General features: G+C 36.0%; 1 protein-coding gene across 8 annotated transcripts in view; it reads left to right on the top strand.

The window, feature by feature from the left end:
- BBS9 (Bardet-Biedl syndrome 9) overlaps positions 1-17643 on the top strand; it is a 321666-nt gene that overhangs the window by 13818 nt on the left and 290205 nt on the right. The window lies entirely within an intron of this gene.

A 17643-nucleotide genomic window follows, 5' to 3' on the forward strand; every position in this document is an offset into this window, starting at 1 on the left:
ACACGTTTAGCTAGAATCCTACACAAAGCTAATGGAAATGTTTAAGAAAAGTCAATGGAAAAAACCCTACAAAGATGAAAATATAAATCAAGCACAGTATAGGTAGTTAGTTGTGACTTACTTCCAACTTTAAAAACCTGTGGCTAAGGGAAGGATTATAATACAGAATTTTGCATTTCTTTGCTGCTTTAATTTTACCTTTGTTCCTTGCTGTGTCTGGACACTGATGCTAACATGAAAATGTGAAACTATCAAGAAATGACACAGGAAGATCAACTAATAATTTTATATTCAATAAATTCTGTATCGATAGCCCAGACTTTCAAAAACTGAAGTTAATTTTTAAGTCGTTATGTAGAATGCATATATCTGCTTTACATGTTTCTGAACTCTTCGTCGTGATCTTAGAGTTGTAAGTTGAGTTTGTCCTGCAATGCTCTGATTCTAGCATATGGGTCTTTTTAGAAAGGATGATTCATGATAAAACCATGAGTTAGTAGTGCTGAACACTGGTTTTCAACCAAGTGAACTCTTAACTTAGCCACAAAATGTCACAGCCCTTAAATAATGAACAGATTGTACAGTCTTCATGTTTTACTTCAAATATAAAATTTAAAGAACTTGAGGTGACTCTAAGCTCTTTTGAATTCATTTTTTTTAAAGAAAATGAAGATGAAAAAGCATACACTTTTATGATTTGTATTGCACCCTTACCTATGCTAAAGACTCAACTCTACAAAAATTTTACTTTATATAACCTGTTTCATTGCATAATTTTTATAAGATCAGGTTATGCTATTATGGCACCATGCAATTATGCCACCAGAGATTGCTGTATTAACAATTCAACTTTCATTATATGACGTGATGTTTGGTAATAGCTTACAATATCTTGGAAGTATTTTCTATTTTCACACCTGTACTGTGTCATTCTGGGTCTTTACAAGATACTTGAGTCAAGTGCCAAGTTATTGGGTAAGATTATGTTAAAGAACATGATCAGTTTGTAATAGCAAGAGTATAGTTTGCATAACACTGGTGTATATTTTTGTTTGGGAGAGAAGTGAGGAAGTCATTGAGCATCTTAGGCTTGTTTATAATCTTTGGTCACCCCAAAGCAAAGCTCTGTGCTTATTACTCTGTCTACCAAAGATCTGAGTTAAGCTTCTCGAATGTGAGCAAGAATGTACTTATGCTTCTGTGGTTGCTGTGTGGTACAGAGGCAGCTGTGCTGGTTTTACAACAGTGTGTGTACTAGACGCAGCATGAGATCTGCTGGTTTAGGACTCCAGCTTGTATACTGGATAGCATCTCTCAGATGTCTTCTGTGAAGTATCAAGATTTTTGAGGACAAGTAAATAAAATAGTTTAAAATGTTGTACTGGGCTGGTAAACCCTAAATGATGGAACTTCATTTGGCTGATTGAAAGTCACTGCTGATAGAAAGCTTCTGATAAACAAGTTTCATATTTTGAGACTGTTGAAAGAATGCAATGGAGTGAAGCAAGTGAATTGAATATAGTGTCTTAGTTAAGAATTCCTTTTCTTTCTTATTCTTCTTTATGCAGCAGTGTACCTCCAGTTCAGTTCTTAAGGTAAAAATTTGCTATTAATCTAGAAATAGTCAGGTCTTATGCAATTTTCTACATGTTTAATCTTAATTAAAGTTAAAACAATGGTTATCAAAAAACAGTAAGAAGGTTTTTTTCCTGTGTTAAGTATGTAGCGATTAGATTTTGAGCCAGTATTGTTAAATTTTGTGGTTGACATAATTTGATCATAGTCTTGTTCCATTCTTAAATCTTTTGTTTACAGTTCCACCAAAATCATGTAGTTTGTGTTCTCTTTGGTAGAAGTTGTATCTCTTAGGTCTAGTTCTTTTAATTAAAGTAGTTGATGTGTTAAGAGTATGAGTCTGATGTGTAGCTGGCGGGGGGAAGCCCTCCTGTTGAGTCACGAGGTTCTGAAAGGACCCCCTTGCTTTCTAAACTCCTTCGCAGAGAGGAGCCTAGGTGTGGCTAGGTCCAGTCTTAGTCTCAGACTTTGTCAACAGTTTATGTCTAAAGGATTGTGTGTGTAGCCACTTATCAGAGTCAACATTGCCTGTCAGAGCCCTCTCAAGGACTTTCACTGAAATGGTTTTGCAAAGTTGAAAAGATAGATGATTTATTAAGGCAACAGATATAACAAATTTGGAATTGTTGTTGCTAAATACACTTACTGCAAAAATCAAGCTCGAGTTAATAGTTCAGCACTTTTGTTAAGGGTACTTTCCCAGGTAACGTCGGACGTAGTCGGAGGCGCGAATCTTATCAAAGAGGCGTCCCTGCTTGGGGAGGAGAGAGGTCCAGGCCGTTGACCCATCCGGCTGAATTGGATCTATTCTAACTGTGCAGAGATTTTGGTTAATTTACCAGTGTTGGCTTCAATTATATGAAACAGCAGCAGTGACCCATCCTCGTGGTAATATTAAAACTTCTTATAGATGGGTCATCACTCAGAGATAGTTAATTATCAACTGCTTACTAAGGAAACACATTAATTTGCATATTAGTACAGTAGAAAATGTGCAGGCAATTGGCATTAGGCAAAACTAGTTTTTAACTCGGGACCAATAAATTCATATTACTTCATAATTAATTTTTATAGCCTTTTTCTAATGTGATGTTTTGATAACTAGTGCGGCAGATATCTTAATTTTGTACCTGCAACATATAGGAATAAACTCTATCCTGTGTCTTGACTTTGTCTTGTTCACATTGAGGGTATTTAGATATGGTGTGTTGTCCTGCCCTTAGGGAAATCTGAGAAAGAGACATTAACTTGGAAAATCACTCTTATTCCTATGTTACCAGTTTCTGTTGAATGGATTACAATTCAGCTAGCTTGTAGCCATTAGCCTAAGTCCTTCTACATCTTGAGAAAGAGTCAATGCACTACTTGTGCCTGTAAAAAGAGAGATTTACTGATGTGGAGCCTGCTTATAAGAAATTATGGTATTATGCTTTCATGTAGTAAAAGAAAAATGCCCTTACTAGTGCTTTGAAAAAGTGTGCAGATTGAGCCATAATTTCATTCTTTGCCTTGTTTGCATTGAGTCAGATGTGACTTACGTTTGAAGAAAGTGTATGCAATAAATTTCTGCTGAAATGATATAAAGAATAGAGAAGTGCTTTAAAGTAAAGTAAAACAATATTATTTGAAGCTTAGGTAGCTTCACAGATTATCACATGAATTTCCTGTGGTCAGTTATGCATTGGACTGAATGGTGGGCAGGATAGTAGCTCATATATGAACAAACAGCATATAAGGAGTGAATACTAAAATTCTGTGCTTTGAGGACTGGTGTATGAAGTGCAGGTTTCCTGAGCTGAGGTGCTTAGGAAGTGTGTGAATGAGCACATGCTGTAAGAGGAAGATGACCTTTTCCAGGTGAAGGTTGAGTTCTGTGATTCTTCTCCAGGGCGTAAGTGGTACGTTAAGGTGGGTGTATGAACATTCTCAACACTTCCACTTTTCTTTTTCAATTTATGTTATTAAGATTTTTGCCTTCTAGTTAAGAACTAAAGAAACAGCATATTGATAGCTTGCCAGTGGGACACACAAGCTATTGGGTTACTCTTGAATAGAATACTAATTTTATTTAGTGACAGAGAGAAAGCATAGTTTAATAACCTTGCTTTCTTAGTTGCTGAGTTATTTTTGAATGGTATTCACTTATAGATAATGGGTTTTTATTTTCACTGCAAAAGCAATACTACCATTTTTTTTTGCGGTTCCACGAAATATACTTGCATTATCTAATAGTTAAATAATCAGTGAATTCATCATGGTTTTATGTAACCTCTTCAAATGAGTTGATAAATGATTTAGAATTGGATCCTCCTAATAATGCATGGGTTTTGGAATTTATTTTTTAATCTGAAACCTTTATACCTTAAGTTGGCTTCCAGAATAGTTCATATTTATTTGAAGTTGTTCAATGGATACTGTACCAATAAAAGGAAATAGTAAAACAATAGCAAAGGGAAGGAAAAAAGAAAATACAGCTTTGACATGAAAAAGTTACAAGCAAAAAAGTGTGAAAATACCTTGAACCTATCTTTTTCTCAGCAAATGGCCTTGAATTCATTTTACTTTTATTATAGCACTGGCCTAGAGGCAAAGTATGTTTGAGTGTTACAACAAAGAGGGTGCTATACGGAGGAATTTTTTTAATAATGAAATACAACATACGTGTAAACCATGCAACGTTGTAACAGGAAACTTTATAAGAAGGGTAGACTGTGCTTAACTTTTCCACAATTCTGCAAGAATGAATTTTATTAGGTGTTAGTCAGAAAAAAATTATCAGCTGAGTTTTATGCTGTAAGGTTAAATGATTCTTATGACTATGTTTAAATACAGCAGCAGTATAAATTTGGACTTTGATTTATTGGCTAGTTCTGTTAAGGAGCAGAATGTTTTAACTGTTACCTTCCTGTTAAATTGCTTCTGGATAAGGACAGATTATTTGAAAGGCTTGGTATTCATGAGTTGGGGTTGTTTTTTTTTTTTCATGGAATAGGTCTGCTGATGACTACTTCTGAATGGTTTCTCATGTATCTTTGGAAACCCGCTAGTGTGTGTTTTAAATAATGGAGGTAGAACCTCTTCTCTAAATTGAACATGTGAATGGAAAAAATAATCAAGGAAGACATTCTCTGAATCTCTTACCATCCGTTTCCTTTCACCTTGCTCAACTTCTCTTAACAGTAATAAGTAAGATCATAGCCTAACTGAAGTAAGAACTCCCATTGCCTTCAGTATGCCAGAACTTTGCTTCAGTTATAAATTGCTAGATATATCACTTTAATCTGCATTTCATTTAAACAAAGCACTATAATTAAAATGAAGTAAAAACAATTGTAGAAATACATAACTTTGGGAGCAGTTGTATATGGAAGTGAAAGACTTGTTTTTCAAAACTTTGATAGATCTTACATGGTGGTTTTTCTAATTTCTTTTATTGAAGTATGGTACGCAAATGTGTGCAGTCATTGCGCACTGGTAGTATAAAATGTTTTGTATCTTGCATGTGGGGTTATGGCTTCTGCAGTACTCCTGCCAAGAATCAGTGAGTGCCAAGCAGAACAATAATTACCTCATATGTTTTTAATAGCGCATGTATATTAATAATGACCCAATCTTGCGTTTGTCTTTTTGGTGACATATCGTTGACTCATATTTAATTCATCATCCTACTCTAATCCCCAGATTCTTCTTCTTAGTGCTATTGCCTGCCATTCTCTGGTTTCCTGTGAGACAATTGTGTGAGATCATATCAGATGTTTTACTTAAGTTTAGAGATGCTGTCTCTAAAGTTTAGAAATGCAGTATATATTATTACCCTGTCTAAGAAATAGTTTGGCATGATGAATTTTCTGTTACTTCAAACCTATGTACAGCTTTATTATTTACATATGTACTTTCTTATTAAATATTCCAGCATTTCATGTGGATGCATTTGTCTATCAGATTTGTTTGCCCCATATTTTTTCTCATCCAAAAGAATGCAGTTTTAGTTTCTAACTATTTAGTCTCTTTCATCTTCTCAAAGGATCTTTCAGGAATGTGTGTATGTAGCTTTTGTTTATTTTTCTAGTGTTCATCTGTGACTATTCCATTACAAAAAAGTCTCTCACCTACAGAAATTTATCTGGAAGGTCACCAAACCCTTGTTAGTTGCTCTTCCTAGAGGGATGAAATGTATCTTGTACAGGCTATGATCCTTTCTACTAATCGTACTTTGGGTTATTAGGTTTGGTGCAAATCATTCCTATTAGAAATCACTCTACTACGTCATTCAAGAGAGATTTTCTTGGAGATTTTAGGTAATGCTGAGTAGGTCTGAGTGTATCCTCCAAGCACAGAAAAGAATGCAAAGCAAAGACAATGAATACAGTTTGCCTGTATCAAAAGTGAGAGGGAACAGACTAGCAAGAGGAGATAAAAATCAGTGAAAATGCGACAAACTAATTTTACTTCAGAGTCATGAGGAGAATTCTAATTTTGTGGTATCCAGTTGGTGCTGATCACGGTCACAACTTGTTCTAGTCCTTGTTGATAGGTTTATCATTGGGAAACTTGGGCAGCTGTGCATATGCAGATGAATAAGATTTTTAAAAGTGTCACTAAGTAACTAGAAATTCAAGAAGCTGGAAAAAATGAAAATTTTTTGTAGACTTCATTTTATATACTAGTTTTGTATAGGACTGCCATGTGTTCCCCTGGGTGATAATGCAAGCTTTGCTCAATGAGACTTGAGCTTACATTAATCATAGTTCTTGCTAAGTAGCAGAGCCTTTGCCTACTGGACGTTTAAGGGCTGGTGCTGTATAATGCTGTCATTTTAAGTGGCAAAGTTTAAAAGTTTTAGGGGAAACTGGAGAATTCTGAGGGGTTTAAAAAAAGCAATCCAGCACAAAAAAAGTTTAGCAGACCGAAAAGAAAATTTTGAGTTATTGGATTCAAAATTAATTTTTTACACAAAATTAATCTGTAACTTCACCATGCATTGCTGTGGTTGTCTGCTCTGTTGCCCCCTGTATAAGGTCAGATCAGATAAGAGTGTTCATTACTTAAAAATATAATGCTGCAGCCTTACTAAATGTTTGCATTTCTTGAACATGATTGAGTCTGATTATGAGCATGGTTTAATAAAGATAAACATGAATAACCCCCCAAATGTATTTGGTGACTATAATGAATAAAAAGGACAAGGAAGGATTGCGGCAGAAACAAAATGTATGCAGCTGCTCTTTACTATCATGATTGATTGGAATGAAAATGTGTGTCATCTTCCTTACCTTCAAAAATATGAAAATAATATTTTGCAAGGTTAGTGGCAAAGTAATAAGATTGAGTATTCACAGTGCACTTCCAACAGTCTTAAAATACAAGATAACAAATTATTCCAGCTTGCTAAATCTATGGTGTCTTTTCGGAGACTGCCAAAAAGGAAACCAATAGGGCTGGTGATTTTTCTGATAGAGATGTAATTCACTGACTCATTTGACCACAAAGTAAGAGTTAGTCCTTTCTGTATGTTGGTTACTAGCCTAGGATATATATATATAGACGAATGATCTAAATGTGGAAAGTGACTGTATTTTACTGGTGTTTTTGAGGGTATTTAGTCAAGCTGCTTATTTCTAATTTTAATGGGATATTTGAAACTTCTTGAAGAGGTATAGGTGTTCCACCTAAGATTCTGTAAAGTAAACTCCCAGTTTTGAGTTGTAAGCTTCAGACCATTAGACTTTGTTAGATTTTGTTATAAACTATTTTTAATGAGTTCTTTGGATGTGACCAGTTATTCTGGAGAGCATTTTTCGGAAATATTTTCAACAATTCTCTACCTCAAAAAATTAGTAAAGAATCAAAGTGCTTTGGGAAGTGCTTAGGAATCATGAAGCTTCTTACTCTAAGGAGACTAGAAATGGAGAAATAGGAGAAAAGATGGGGAATTTCACTGGGTTTTAACAGTGGGATTTTGTTATTCTGTTTGGTTGTAAGTTTGCAGGTCTGTCTTAAATGGAATTTTAAAGATGGTAGATTTATTGTATGATAGTTACTTAAGAACCTACTGATAACTTTTGAAAGTACTAAAATATTGCAAAATAGGGCCTATATTCAATTTTAATTGAGCTCAATGAAAGGTCTGCTATTGATTTGTGATTCATTAAAAACATCCATGTGCCTTTAAGTATTCAGTCAAAGGCTATTGATTTGGAAGGGCAACTGCTGACAGTATGTGCCTTTATTTCATTTTTATTTCAAACAATCATAGAATTGTTTAGGTTGGAAAAGACCTTTAAGATCATCAAGTCCAACCATTAACCTAGTGCTGCCAAGTCCACCACTAAACCATGCCTTTAAGCACCAAATCTACCTAGCTTTTAAATACCTCCAGGGATGGGGACTCAACCACTTCCCTGGGCAGTCTGTTCCAGTGCCTGAATACCCTTTTGGTGAAGAAGTTTTTCCTAATATCCAACCTAAACCTCCCCTGGAGCAACTTGAGGCTGTTTCCTCTAGTCTTATCCCTTATTACTTGGGAGAAGAGACTGATGCCCGCCTCACTACAACCTCCTTTCAGGTAGTTGTACAGAGTGATAAGGTCTCTTTTTTGTAGCAGATTTGCTAGTTCAGTAAGATGTTCTATAATATTTATATAACGTATGTAGGTGTATAACTTCAGATGAGGGCAACTTGATATTCTGAAAAGGTTCGCAGACTAGAATTTCTCCTACTTTCTTTAGAAAAAGCATATGTCTGTATTGTAATGCCTCTATGAATGCAGGGGCTTCAAAGAAGATTTCTGCAGTTGCCAGGGCTCGAAAAGTAGTTACTCAAGTTAAGGTAAGAAACAGAATTTAAGGAAAAAGAATTGTACCATTTCTTCATGAATTGTCATTGTTCATGCTACATCTATGCATACAGCCATTCTCCCATGCACAGCAGATGTTCTTTTTCAAGACCCACTCTATTTATACTGTCTATAATTAATCTGCTTTATTGAAAAAAGAACACCTTTGTGTGATACTGCTTTCACAGCTGCCTGAACATTTTTCCTGAGACTATTTCTTGCACTAGATAGAAACATCCACTTTTGAATGTGGGATAAATTCTTTGCTTAATATGAAGGTTGTAATAAACAAATTTTAGCACTATAATCTGTTTAGGGGAGGAGACTTTACCTCCCATGTCTACACAGTGACAAATACCAAGTTTCTTTCAGTGGGAACTTTCGTGTGCCGGATGCTGCAGCTATGATACTTTTGATCTCTATACTGCATGTCAGTCTTTTGTGCTCCTTTGACCCATACTAGTGTTTTTCCTAAGGGTCCTTCCACCACCTCAGGTCAATATGAGGTTTAAAGGGATCATTCCCATGTTGCATAATTTAACTACGTCATCTTCTGCGGTAAGAGTCGCAACAAGAATAGAGGAGTACGCCACAGGTCTCTAAAGGATTGATTGTGTGAGTGAGGGCTGATTGGCCTTTGGAGATATTTTACTAGTTCATGATTCACTTTCCATCTAAAATCCTCCTTATGCTTTATGGCAGGCAGAAATCTGAAAGATGTTTGGTAGAGAGAATACAGTGTGATGGCTGCGAGAAGCAAAAATACTTTTTTTTTTCTCATGGCAATTCTGACTGCATGCTTCGCTGTGTCTTGAGCAGGGAGGCTTCTTAGAGTGGGCTGTTGCAGAGAGAGCATCTCTTGTGTTGGGACTTGTGAACACGTTTTACTGCAATAATTAAATAACCGGAAGGGATTAGAAAATAATTAAAGCTGGCATCAGTAGAATAAGGATTTAGTGTTTTCCTTAAACACTTTCCTTAGTTTCTCTTAAACTCCTACCCACTTCTCTATTCTTATTTCCTTCTTGTTGGAGTGATTTTTCAATTCCAGCAGAAAAGCACTTAGTCAATCTCAGCTGGAACATATGTACACTTTGTGCATCGTTTGGGATGGGTACATACATTAGCATTGAGTGATGCAGGGCATTTTTCATTTTCCTCTTTATGTGTGTTCAGGGTATTGCACTGCCTTGGCGGTGCTGTCAGATCCTCTGGCCTAGAATGAATGGCAGCAGCTGAAGTCCTGAACTTTGATCCCTTCTGTAGTAATGCAGTGAGCAGCCACCAGACCACCAAGCTAGTCAATTCAGAGTTCTTTCTGAATGTACACTGACATGTGCTTCCTGCATTGGACTAGGGAAGTAACTGAAGACTTGCCTTTTACTAGGCGTACATTGTTTTAAGAACTGCCTGACATATTTTCAGATGGTTTTTCCATTAGTCAGAAGTGATTCCTGAAGTGATTTTCTTACAGTGGACCCAGATCTCTTTTGCTTCAGGAGCTACACTCAGCAGCAAGTTGAATTCTCCATGGGTTTAAACTGGAGCAGACTCTGTTCTCTATGCTGGGAGAAATTTTGGGGTGCAAATTTCAGTGATGAAGGAAAAGGAAAACATACTTGCCTGTTTCAAGTCAGGACAGTAATTTCTGTTCCAGTGTGCGGGAACACAGTTTGTGTGCATTGCTTCACTGATCAATGCACTGTGGATTTAACTTTTCTTTTGTCAAATTAGGAAAACATTTCCCATGTATCATTAAAGGGCTCTTATGTTCCTGGGTGTCTTATAAATGTCAATTTATCTTTTTGTTTTATTTCATTGGTGCTTCCTTCCACATGAGGCTTTTGACTGAAGCTTTTGATTACCGTTGAAGGCAGTAAAGTTATCTCTGCTGATGTCTCCCTAAAATCTGTAACTTTATTAAGCTTTTTCTGATTTCTAATTTCTCCCATTTGACACTGTAGTTTTCATCGCATGGTTTCACATGGTGCTCAGACCTTATGATTACATAATGTACTTTTTATGAAAATGATTTGGTGCCAGAGGGGAGGCTCAGAGTAGAGGAAATCATTAACATGCAAAAAATTTGAGCTCCAAAATAGCTTTAATTAAAAACTTATTTCAAAGAGCTACCACCTGCCTCTCATTTTGGCTTTGCATTAGCTCTAAAAATACATTGTGGTTTAAAAGTGTGACGTAAATGTGTTCCTATCATGCTAGAATAAAAAAAACTAGAAAACAACAGTAGCTGGACTTGTGCTTAAACGTAACACTTTCTGGCTGAGGGACATTCCTCTTGAAGCACAAGCTGCTGAAACTATGTAGAGTACACTAAGTGATTCCATCTGATCTGCAGAAAGCACTATGGGTTATATTTTCACTTTATAAATATGTCACTGGCAAAGCCAACTGGCTGCAATAAGCTTTTTTTGAAATGGACATTTCTGGCTGAGTTTTTGGAAGACTGCATTTCTTAAAGTGAAGCATAAAAACTTCATTCACTAGCTACACATTAAAAACAAATGGCCAAAGGAAATAAGATGACCTATAAAAAGCTGGGAAATAAGAGTTCATACACAATTTAATTTTCTTTAATTATGCTTTACATGTAATAGCTTGGATAATTGGAGTTTGATCCACTCGTATAAGCTAGTTAAAATCCAAATGTGAAAATTAGTGAGTAAGAGCAACACAAATGATGAGTAATGTGGTAGGTATATTAAGAAGTGATGCTATACTCTTAAAGGCAAAAAGAGTGATTACAGATTCAGTCTTAGGTGTCTGATATATATTTGTTTCTTCAGACACTATGGTTCAGTACTGCAGTATGCTTGGAGATCACTGGAGTGCTCTAAAGAACTTGTCATATTATGTCATGTCATAATCATATCACTACTGTTAAAACAGAAGATAATTTAACAATGATATTTGTGTGTGATTAGGGATTATGAATGTTAAAGATGAATGCTTCCATGTCTTATATGACATGTAACTTCATATATATTGCAGAAGGTGCTATAGTTTTTCTATTCATCGTTTTCATGGTGTAATGAAATTGGTAAGAATAAGATTGATATTCATAATATACACGAGGGCAAAGCTATTACTACTTGTTACTTGAGCAGTAACACATCGACACATCTACTGACCTTTACTTTTTTCTGTTGTTTGAATTGTGATGTGTCTACTAGATTACCACTGCATATCAATTATACCTGAAGAATAGAAATTAACAACTAAATTGTATATTTTAGACAAGCTTAAACCCTGAAGGTTGTGGTCAGAAGCTGACTAAAAGATAGCTTTCTCAGTATCATCAGTATAATCAGAAGTACCTGAAATTTAATTCTATTACAAAATATATGAGATTTCTGTGTTAGTAAGGGCATTCGCTTTACAATTAAATGTCTTTTAATCCTATGATATATCAAGCAATATTTAGAACTTCTCAATGGTAGAATAGCAGCATGGTGAAAATTTAAACATAATTACTTTTATAATTTTTTGGTGACTTAAATTATTTTATGTGCAATTTTAATTTTTTTTTCTGGTTTTATCTATATCTCTCTAAGGAAGAAAAGATGTAAATTAAGAAGCCTTAAGAAACAAAGTATGAATGTGTTGTACTACTGTGCCTTTAAAAAATGTTTTTCAAGCTGATATCTAATCTTTTTGTCTTCAGGTTTCAGGTACAAGGGAGTTCCATTGAAGCTAGATATTGAAAGTTAAGGTTCTGGAAGTACGGCAGACAGCTGCAGATTTCTGTAGCGCACTGCTGATGGTAGGAAAATTCATAAGAAACTGTGGAAGGGGAGTTGAAGACTCTCTATACCCAGGGTTAGAGGGTTGTATTCTTGATAATGGTGTAAAATAGAAGTGGAACTGAACAGTTAGCTGATGTAAAGTGTCGAGAGGGTTTTCAGTATGCCTTTGCTGAATGTGAACACATGTGATTTTGAGGTAACAGATGCAGAATAACCATGGTCACATGGACACCTGGATTATGAAGCACCTTTTTCTTGCAAGCCAAATAAAAATGCCACTAGTTATTTCTATTAGCCAATAACTATATTTTAAGAGAACTATACTTAAGAGACTGTGGTGGCAACCAGTGGGCTAGCACCTTTTACTAGTTGTCAGTGTTTGTACAAGTTTCTCAGAGTACTTTTACTGCTTAGTCGTAATTTTTCACAGCTGGCTAACTCATACCTTTTCTAGACTGTATCAGCAGTGCAATAATAACGTCAGCAACTGTTGGGAAGTGGAAGCTGGGTATCATTAATATTGATAGCATACAAGTGCAAAACATCTCAAGTTCTCTAACGGTTTCCACTGTTTGCTGATCAGGAGCATGTGATAGGATTAAATCCTGTGAAATTTCACAGCCTAGAGGAACAGATATCTATCATAGTGCCTTGGAGTAGATCGGAGATGAAAGATAGAACGCCTTCTTTGAATGCCTTGTTGAATGGTTCTTCTCTTGACTTCATCTAGTCCAATCCCACTTCCCAAGCAGGTTCAGCTGAAATTGCCCAGGATTGTGTTTAGTTGTGTTTTGAATATGTCCATGGAAGGACACTCCATAAACTTTCTGGATAATGGGTTCCAGTGTTTGACAACCTTTGCAGTAAAAAAAAAATCATTTTTTTATGTTCAGATAGAATTTCATGTGATACATTTTTTTTTTTCTCCTGTTGATACTTGTCCTGTAACTGGGTGCCACAGAGAAGAGTCTGTCTCCCTCTTGTTCATTCTTTCCCACTAGGTATTTATGCACACTGATGAGATTCCCCCTGAGCCAACTCTTCTCCAGGCTGAACAGCCCCAGATCTCTAGCTGCTTCTCATCTGAAAGATGCACCAGTTCCTTAATCATCTTTGTGTCCCTTTGCTGGACTTGCTGCAGTATGTCCCTGGGTTTGTAGATCCATGCTGACTACTCCTAATCAACTTCTTGTCCTTCATGTGTCCGGAAATGGTTTCCGTGAGCATTAGTTGCTCCATTACTTTCCTGGGGTCTGAGGTGATGTTGACTTGCCTGTTTCCTGGATCTTCCTACTTGTCTTTGAAAATAGTGACCTTTGCTTTCTTCCAGTCTTTAGGGACCTCTTCTGATTGCTGTGACCTTTCAAAGATAATTGAGTGGTGTTGCAATGACATCAGCTAGCTCCCTTGGCACATGTGGGTGCATTACATCAGTCCTATGAACTTAAGTTTACTTTGTTTAAATATTCCCTAATCAGATCCCCTTCCACTGAGGGTAAGTCTTCCTTTGCTCAGACTTTTCCCTTGGTCTCAGTGGTCTAGGATTCCTCAAGACCAGTCTTACTAGTAAAGATGGAGGCAAAGAAAGCATCGAGCTCCTTGACTTTTCTGTGCTCTCTGTCACTATGGTTCCTGCTCCACTGAGCAGTGGTCCCAGATGTTCCTTAATCTTCATTTGGATGTCTGTATTTGTGGAATCCTTTTTTGTTGTCCTCCACATCCCTCGCCAGATTCTACTCAGCTAGGCTATGTGCCTACCCCATCTACCACTCCTTCACTTGATGTAAAATCTCTCCCTCCCCTGTCATTCCTAGTTTAAAGTTGCTCTTACTGAGTTGGCAAGCCTGTTGGCAAAGATGCTTTTGCTGGATTTAGTCAGGGGATCCTGTCTCTTCCAAATAGCTGCCAGTCCTCAGAGAGGATCACATGGTCATAAAACCAAGCTCTGTTGCGGATACCTGCTGTGCAATCAATTGTTAGCCCACAGGATACATCCAGTCTTCCTCGTGCCCTTCCCCCTCCTTAGCAGGATTAAGGAGGAAAACCACCTGGGCCCTCATGCCCTTAACCATCACCCCCAGAGCCATGTCATACTTGATACTTTCCAGGTCACCCCTGGCAGTTGCTAAGGTTGTATGGAGTTATGTATGTGGGGTGATGATGCACTCATCTGAAACTTTTTTAAAAAATTACAAATTCAGGATGGTGTCCTACTAACAATAAACAGCCATCAGATAAGTACCAGATCTGGCTTGGGAGTGGGGAAGAACTATGTGGCCTGAGCGAGGGGAGCTGGAGGCCCAGAGGGAAGGAGGTGAGCAGGACTGCTTCTGCCAGCAGTAGCAAAGCATTAGATTTGTTTCACTCATTTGTCTACTCACAGCCTTAGTGTGCTTCAAGTGATACTCTTTGAACTTGTATAGTTGCTACAATTCTTTTATGAATACATGCTTTTTTTATTTACACTAATAATAGTTGATAGTGTCAACTGTTAGTGATGAAAAGTAGGACATTCAGAATTGTAAGAACCCTAATATTAAATAACTTTCAAATTCACATATGCATCTTGCTTTATTTTTTTAATTGAAACATGCAAGGTACTTATTTATAGATCACTCTCACTAATTTCTGAATCATATGTTAGTAAAGTCATTGCAGTGTTCTTGGCTAGTACTTCAGAGACTTGGTATAAGCAGCAAACCAAATGTTCATTCTGACTATGATCAGTAGTTGCTGTAACCTCTTGAATATCACATATTTCAGCTGCAGAACGCCAGCTACAAGTTACGAATAAATCAAAGAATTCTGGAATCTGTCCTATGAAGAATATTTAAGAGGGTAAATGATTCTTAAATACTTAATAAAGCTGCTTTATACAAATAATTTCGGAGGAAACCTACTAGTTATGCATGTTTAAGAGGTGTGTGTGTATATGCATATCTAATGTGTTTGTATACTGTAGAATGTTTCTAATTTTATAAACAATAAATTCTAAGATTGAACAGAAGCCCTAGACCCTGCTTTATAATTTAAAAAGTCTGTGTAGAAAATCCTAGGAAAATCATAGCTCTAAAACAATTGGTCTATTTAGAAAATGCTTTTGGAGATCTATGTCAAACCCATAATTCTCTCAAAATGATTGCATTTAGTAACAGGAAACATTTCTTCATTGACTTTTGCTGTTAACAGAGGCAAAGAGTTTAAATCTCCTAGAAGAATGTATGGCTTCAATCTGCCCATAAAAGAAGAAACATTTAAAATGTTTCAAGTTTCCAGTGTAGTGGTACGAACTTCAGAATGTTATAGATGGAACTTTTGAAACTTAAATCATCAAATTGAAGTTGCTAGTGACAAGTGGTCACTGGTTTAATGAGCTGCTATAAAGATGATATATTTAAATTTTCTCACCTGCAGTAGTAGAAAAAAATAAAGATAAATTGGTTTGACTTCAATATTAGGCAAAATCTCAGTCTGACTACTTTTGAACAGTACTTTAATGATTTCCATGTTGAATTGCTTTTGTATAACATGTTGGTTTATCAGTACAGGTTCTTACATTTTTCAGCTTAGGAAGATGAGTTTTCATTGTTTCTCAGCAAAGTTTCTTTTCGAAGCCACCAAGGATTCTTGATTAATGGAGTACTTCTCTCATGTTTAATAAACAATAAGGGATTTTTCTAATCCTTTCTATATTTTAATTTATGAATTTGTGAATTGGAAATGCTGTTACTACCTTGCTAAAGCAAAATTTAAGCATTTGACATTGTCAGTTAATGTTATCCCTCAAAATGTATGCACTTCAGGAGTTTTCAAACAGACAGCCAAAACCAACAAAACTCCATTAAATGAGAATGACCTTTAAGGTTTTCAGAAAAGGTCTATGTAGACCATAAGGGAAGAAACAGGTGTTGCAATTAAGTGCTTGAAATGCCATCGGTGTCCCTGAAATTACACTGTTGAAATTGTTTTGCAGTTCTATCTATATAATTATTGCTGTGAAGGATTGAAGTATTTTAACTTTTTCATTAGAGACTGAGAGATTGAACTTTGCCTCTACCAAATGAACAACAGGAATTACACTTTCAAATGTCCTTCGTATCAAATGGTTGATATTTGCAACAGGGTTTATAGAACATGTAGTGAATTATGTGGAGATTCTGGAAAGAAGGATGGGAGAACTTGATTTTTAGGAAATGGGAAAATCTGAAAAAAGGATGAGGGAGAGCAAGTGGATAGGACCCAGCTGCTTTACGTTCCTTTTGTTTTTTTCTGTTCTTACCCTAAGCTAAATTTTTATTGTATGTTTTAATCACAAGGACAAGTATTCTGGTGTACTGCTGACCTATTACACTACTATTTATTTTTAAGTAGTTAAAGTTTCTATGAAGAATCACAGTGGAGATGAACAATGTTTTGCAGTGTACTTTACATTTGTTGCTTTTCCAGATACTGAATATCTCTTTGACCTCTGTTACTTTTGTCTAAGTGTAAGAATGAAGTTTTAGCCTATTTTTGTTTTGCTTCACCTTCCTATGTTAGAAAACAGTTCTTAAAGGATTGAGGATGGAGCTTAGTGAACAATTTGTTTGGGTCCTCTATGCATTTAGAATAATTACTGAGACATGATGGACCATTTTAATGGAGGTGAATAGACATTATGAATTACAAGTATTTCATGTTGTGTTTGCAAGATAGGGGCTTATCTCTGAATTCAGGAGAGATACTTCTATCAACCTCAGAAGATGTTAGTCTTACTGGTATAGCTCTCTCTTTGAATGCATGCAAAATATTGTTTGTTTGAATTGTTACCCTTGCATACGAAATGCAAGCTGCGTAATCAGTTTCTGATCTCAGAAGTCTTCAAAATGAGACTTTGAATTTAGATTAGTGTACTTGAGGCATGACAAGTCATGTCTTAAGTCATGTCTTGAGGCTGCTAAATAATGGACAAGACTTGAAGTAATTTATTCCAAGCTGAATTTTTTTGACTTCTTTTAGTCTTGTTGGTAACATTGAGTGGCCCGTTTTGTTTTTTCTTTCCTTGAAGACAGAAAATGTGAAGGCAAAGTGTGGAAAACATTACCATTGTATTATTTTCACAACAATACATATTTGTAGGGCTTTCTGTTGAGTTGCTTAAGTAGGCTTGAAAGAGTAGAATAGATTACTTTTAAACCACAGTTGTTACGACTGCTTCTAAGGCGTAGAGGCATTTAAGAACCAGAATAATTTGGAGTTTTGGGAGTATTGAAACATTTCTTTAAACTGAAATTGTAATAGTTTTATATCTTTAGAAATTCTGGTTTGAAATATCTAACTCTTTTTTTTTTTTTTTCTCAATATATTCTGAATGTTATTCCCTAAAAAAATCTAGTTTGTTTATTTTGGTAAGTGAGCTTTTATTGAGGCTGGAATATTTAGTGTTCTTCCTCATAGTAAACACTCACGTAAATTAAAATGAATCTTATT

This window comes from Nipponia nippon, unplaced genomic scaffold, assembly GCF_047370975.1.
Source record: "Nipponia nippon isolate SJK-2023a ecotype South Korea unplaced genomic scaffold, ASM4737097v1 scaffold_1, whole genome shotgun sequence".
Classification (NCBI taxonomy): Eukaryota; Metazoa; Chordata; class Aves; order Pelecaniformes; family Threskiornithidae; genus Nipponia; species Nipponia nippon.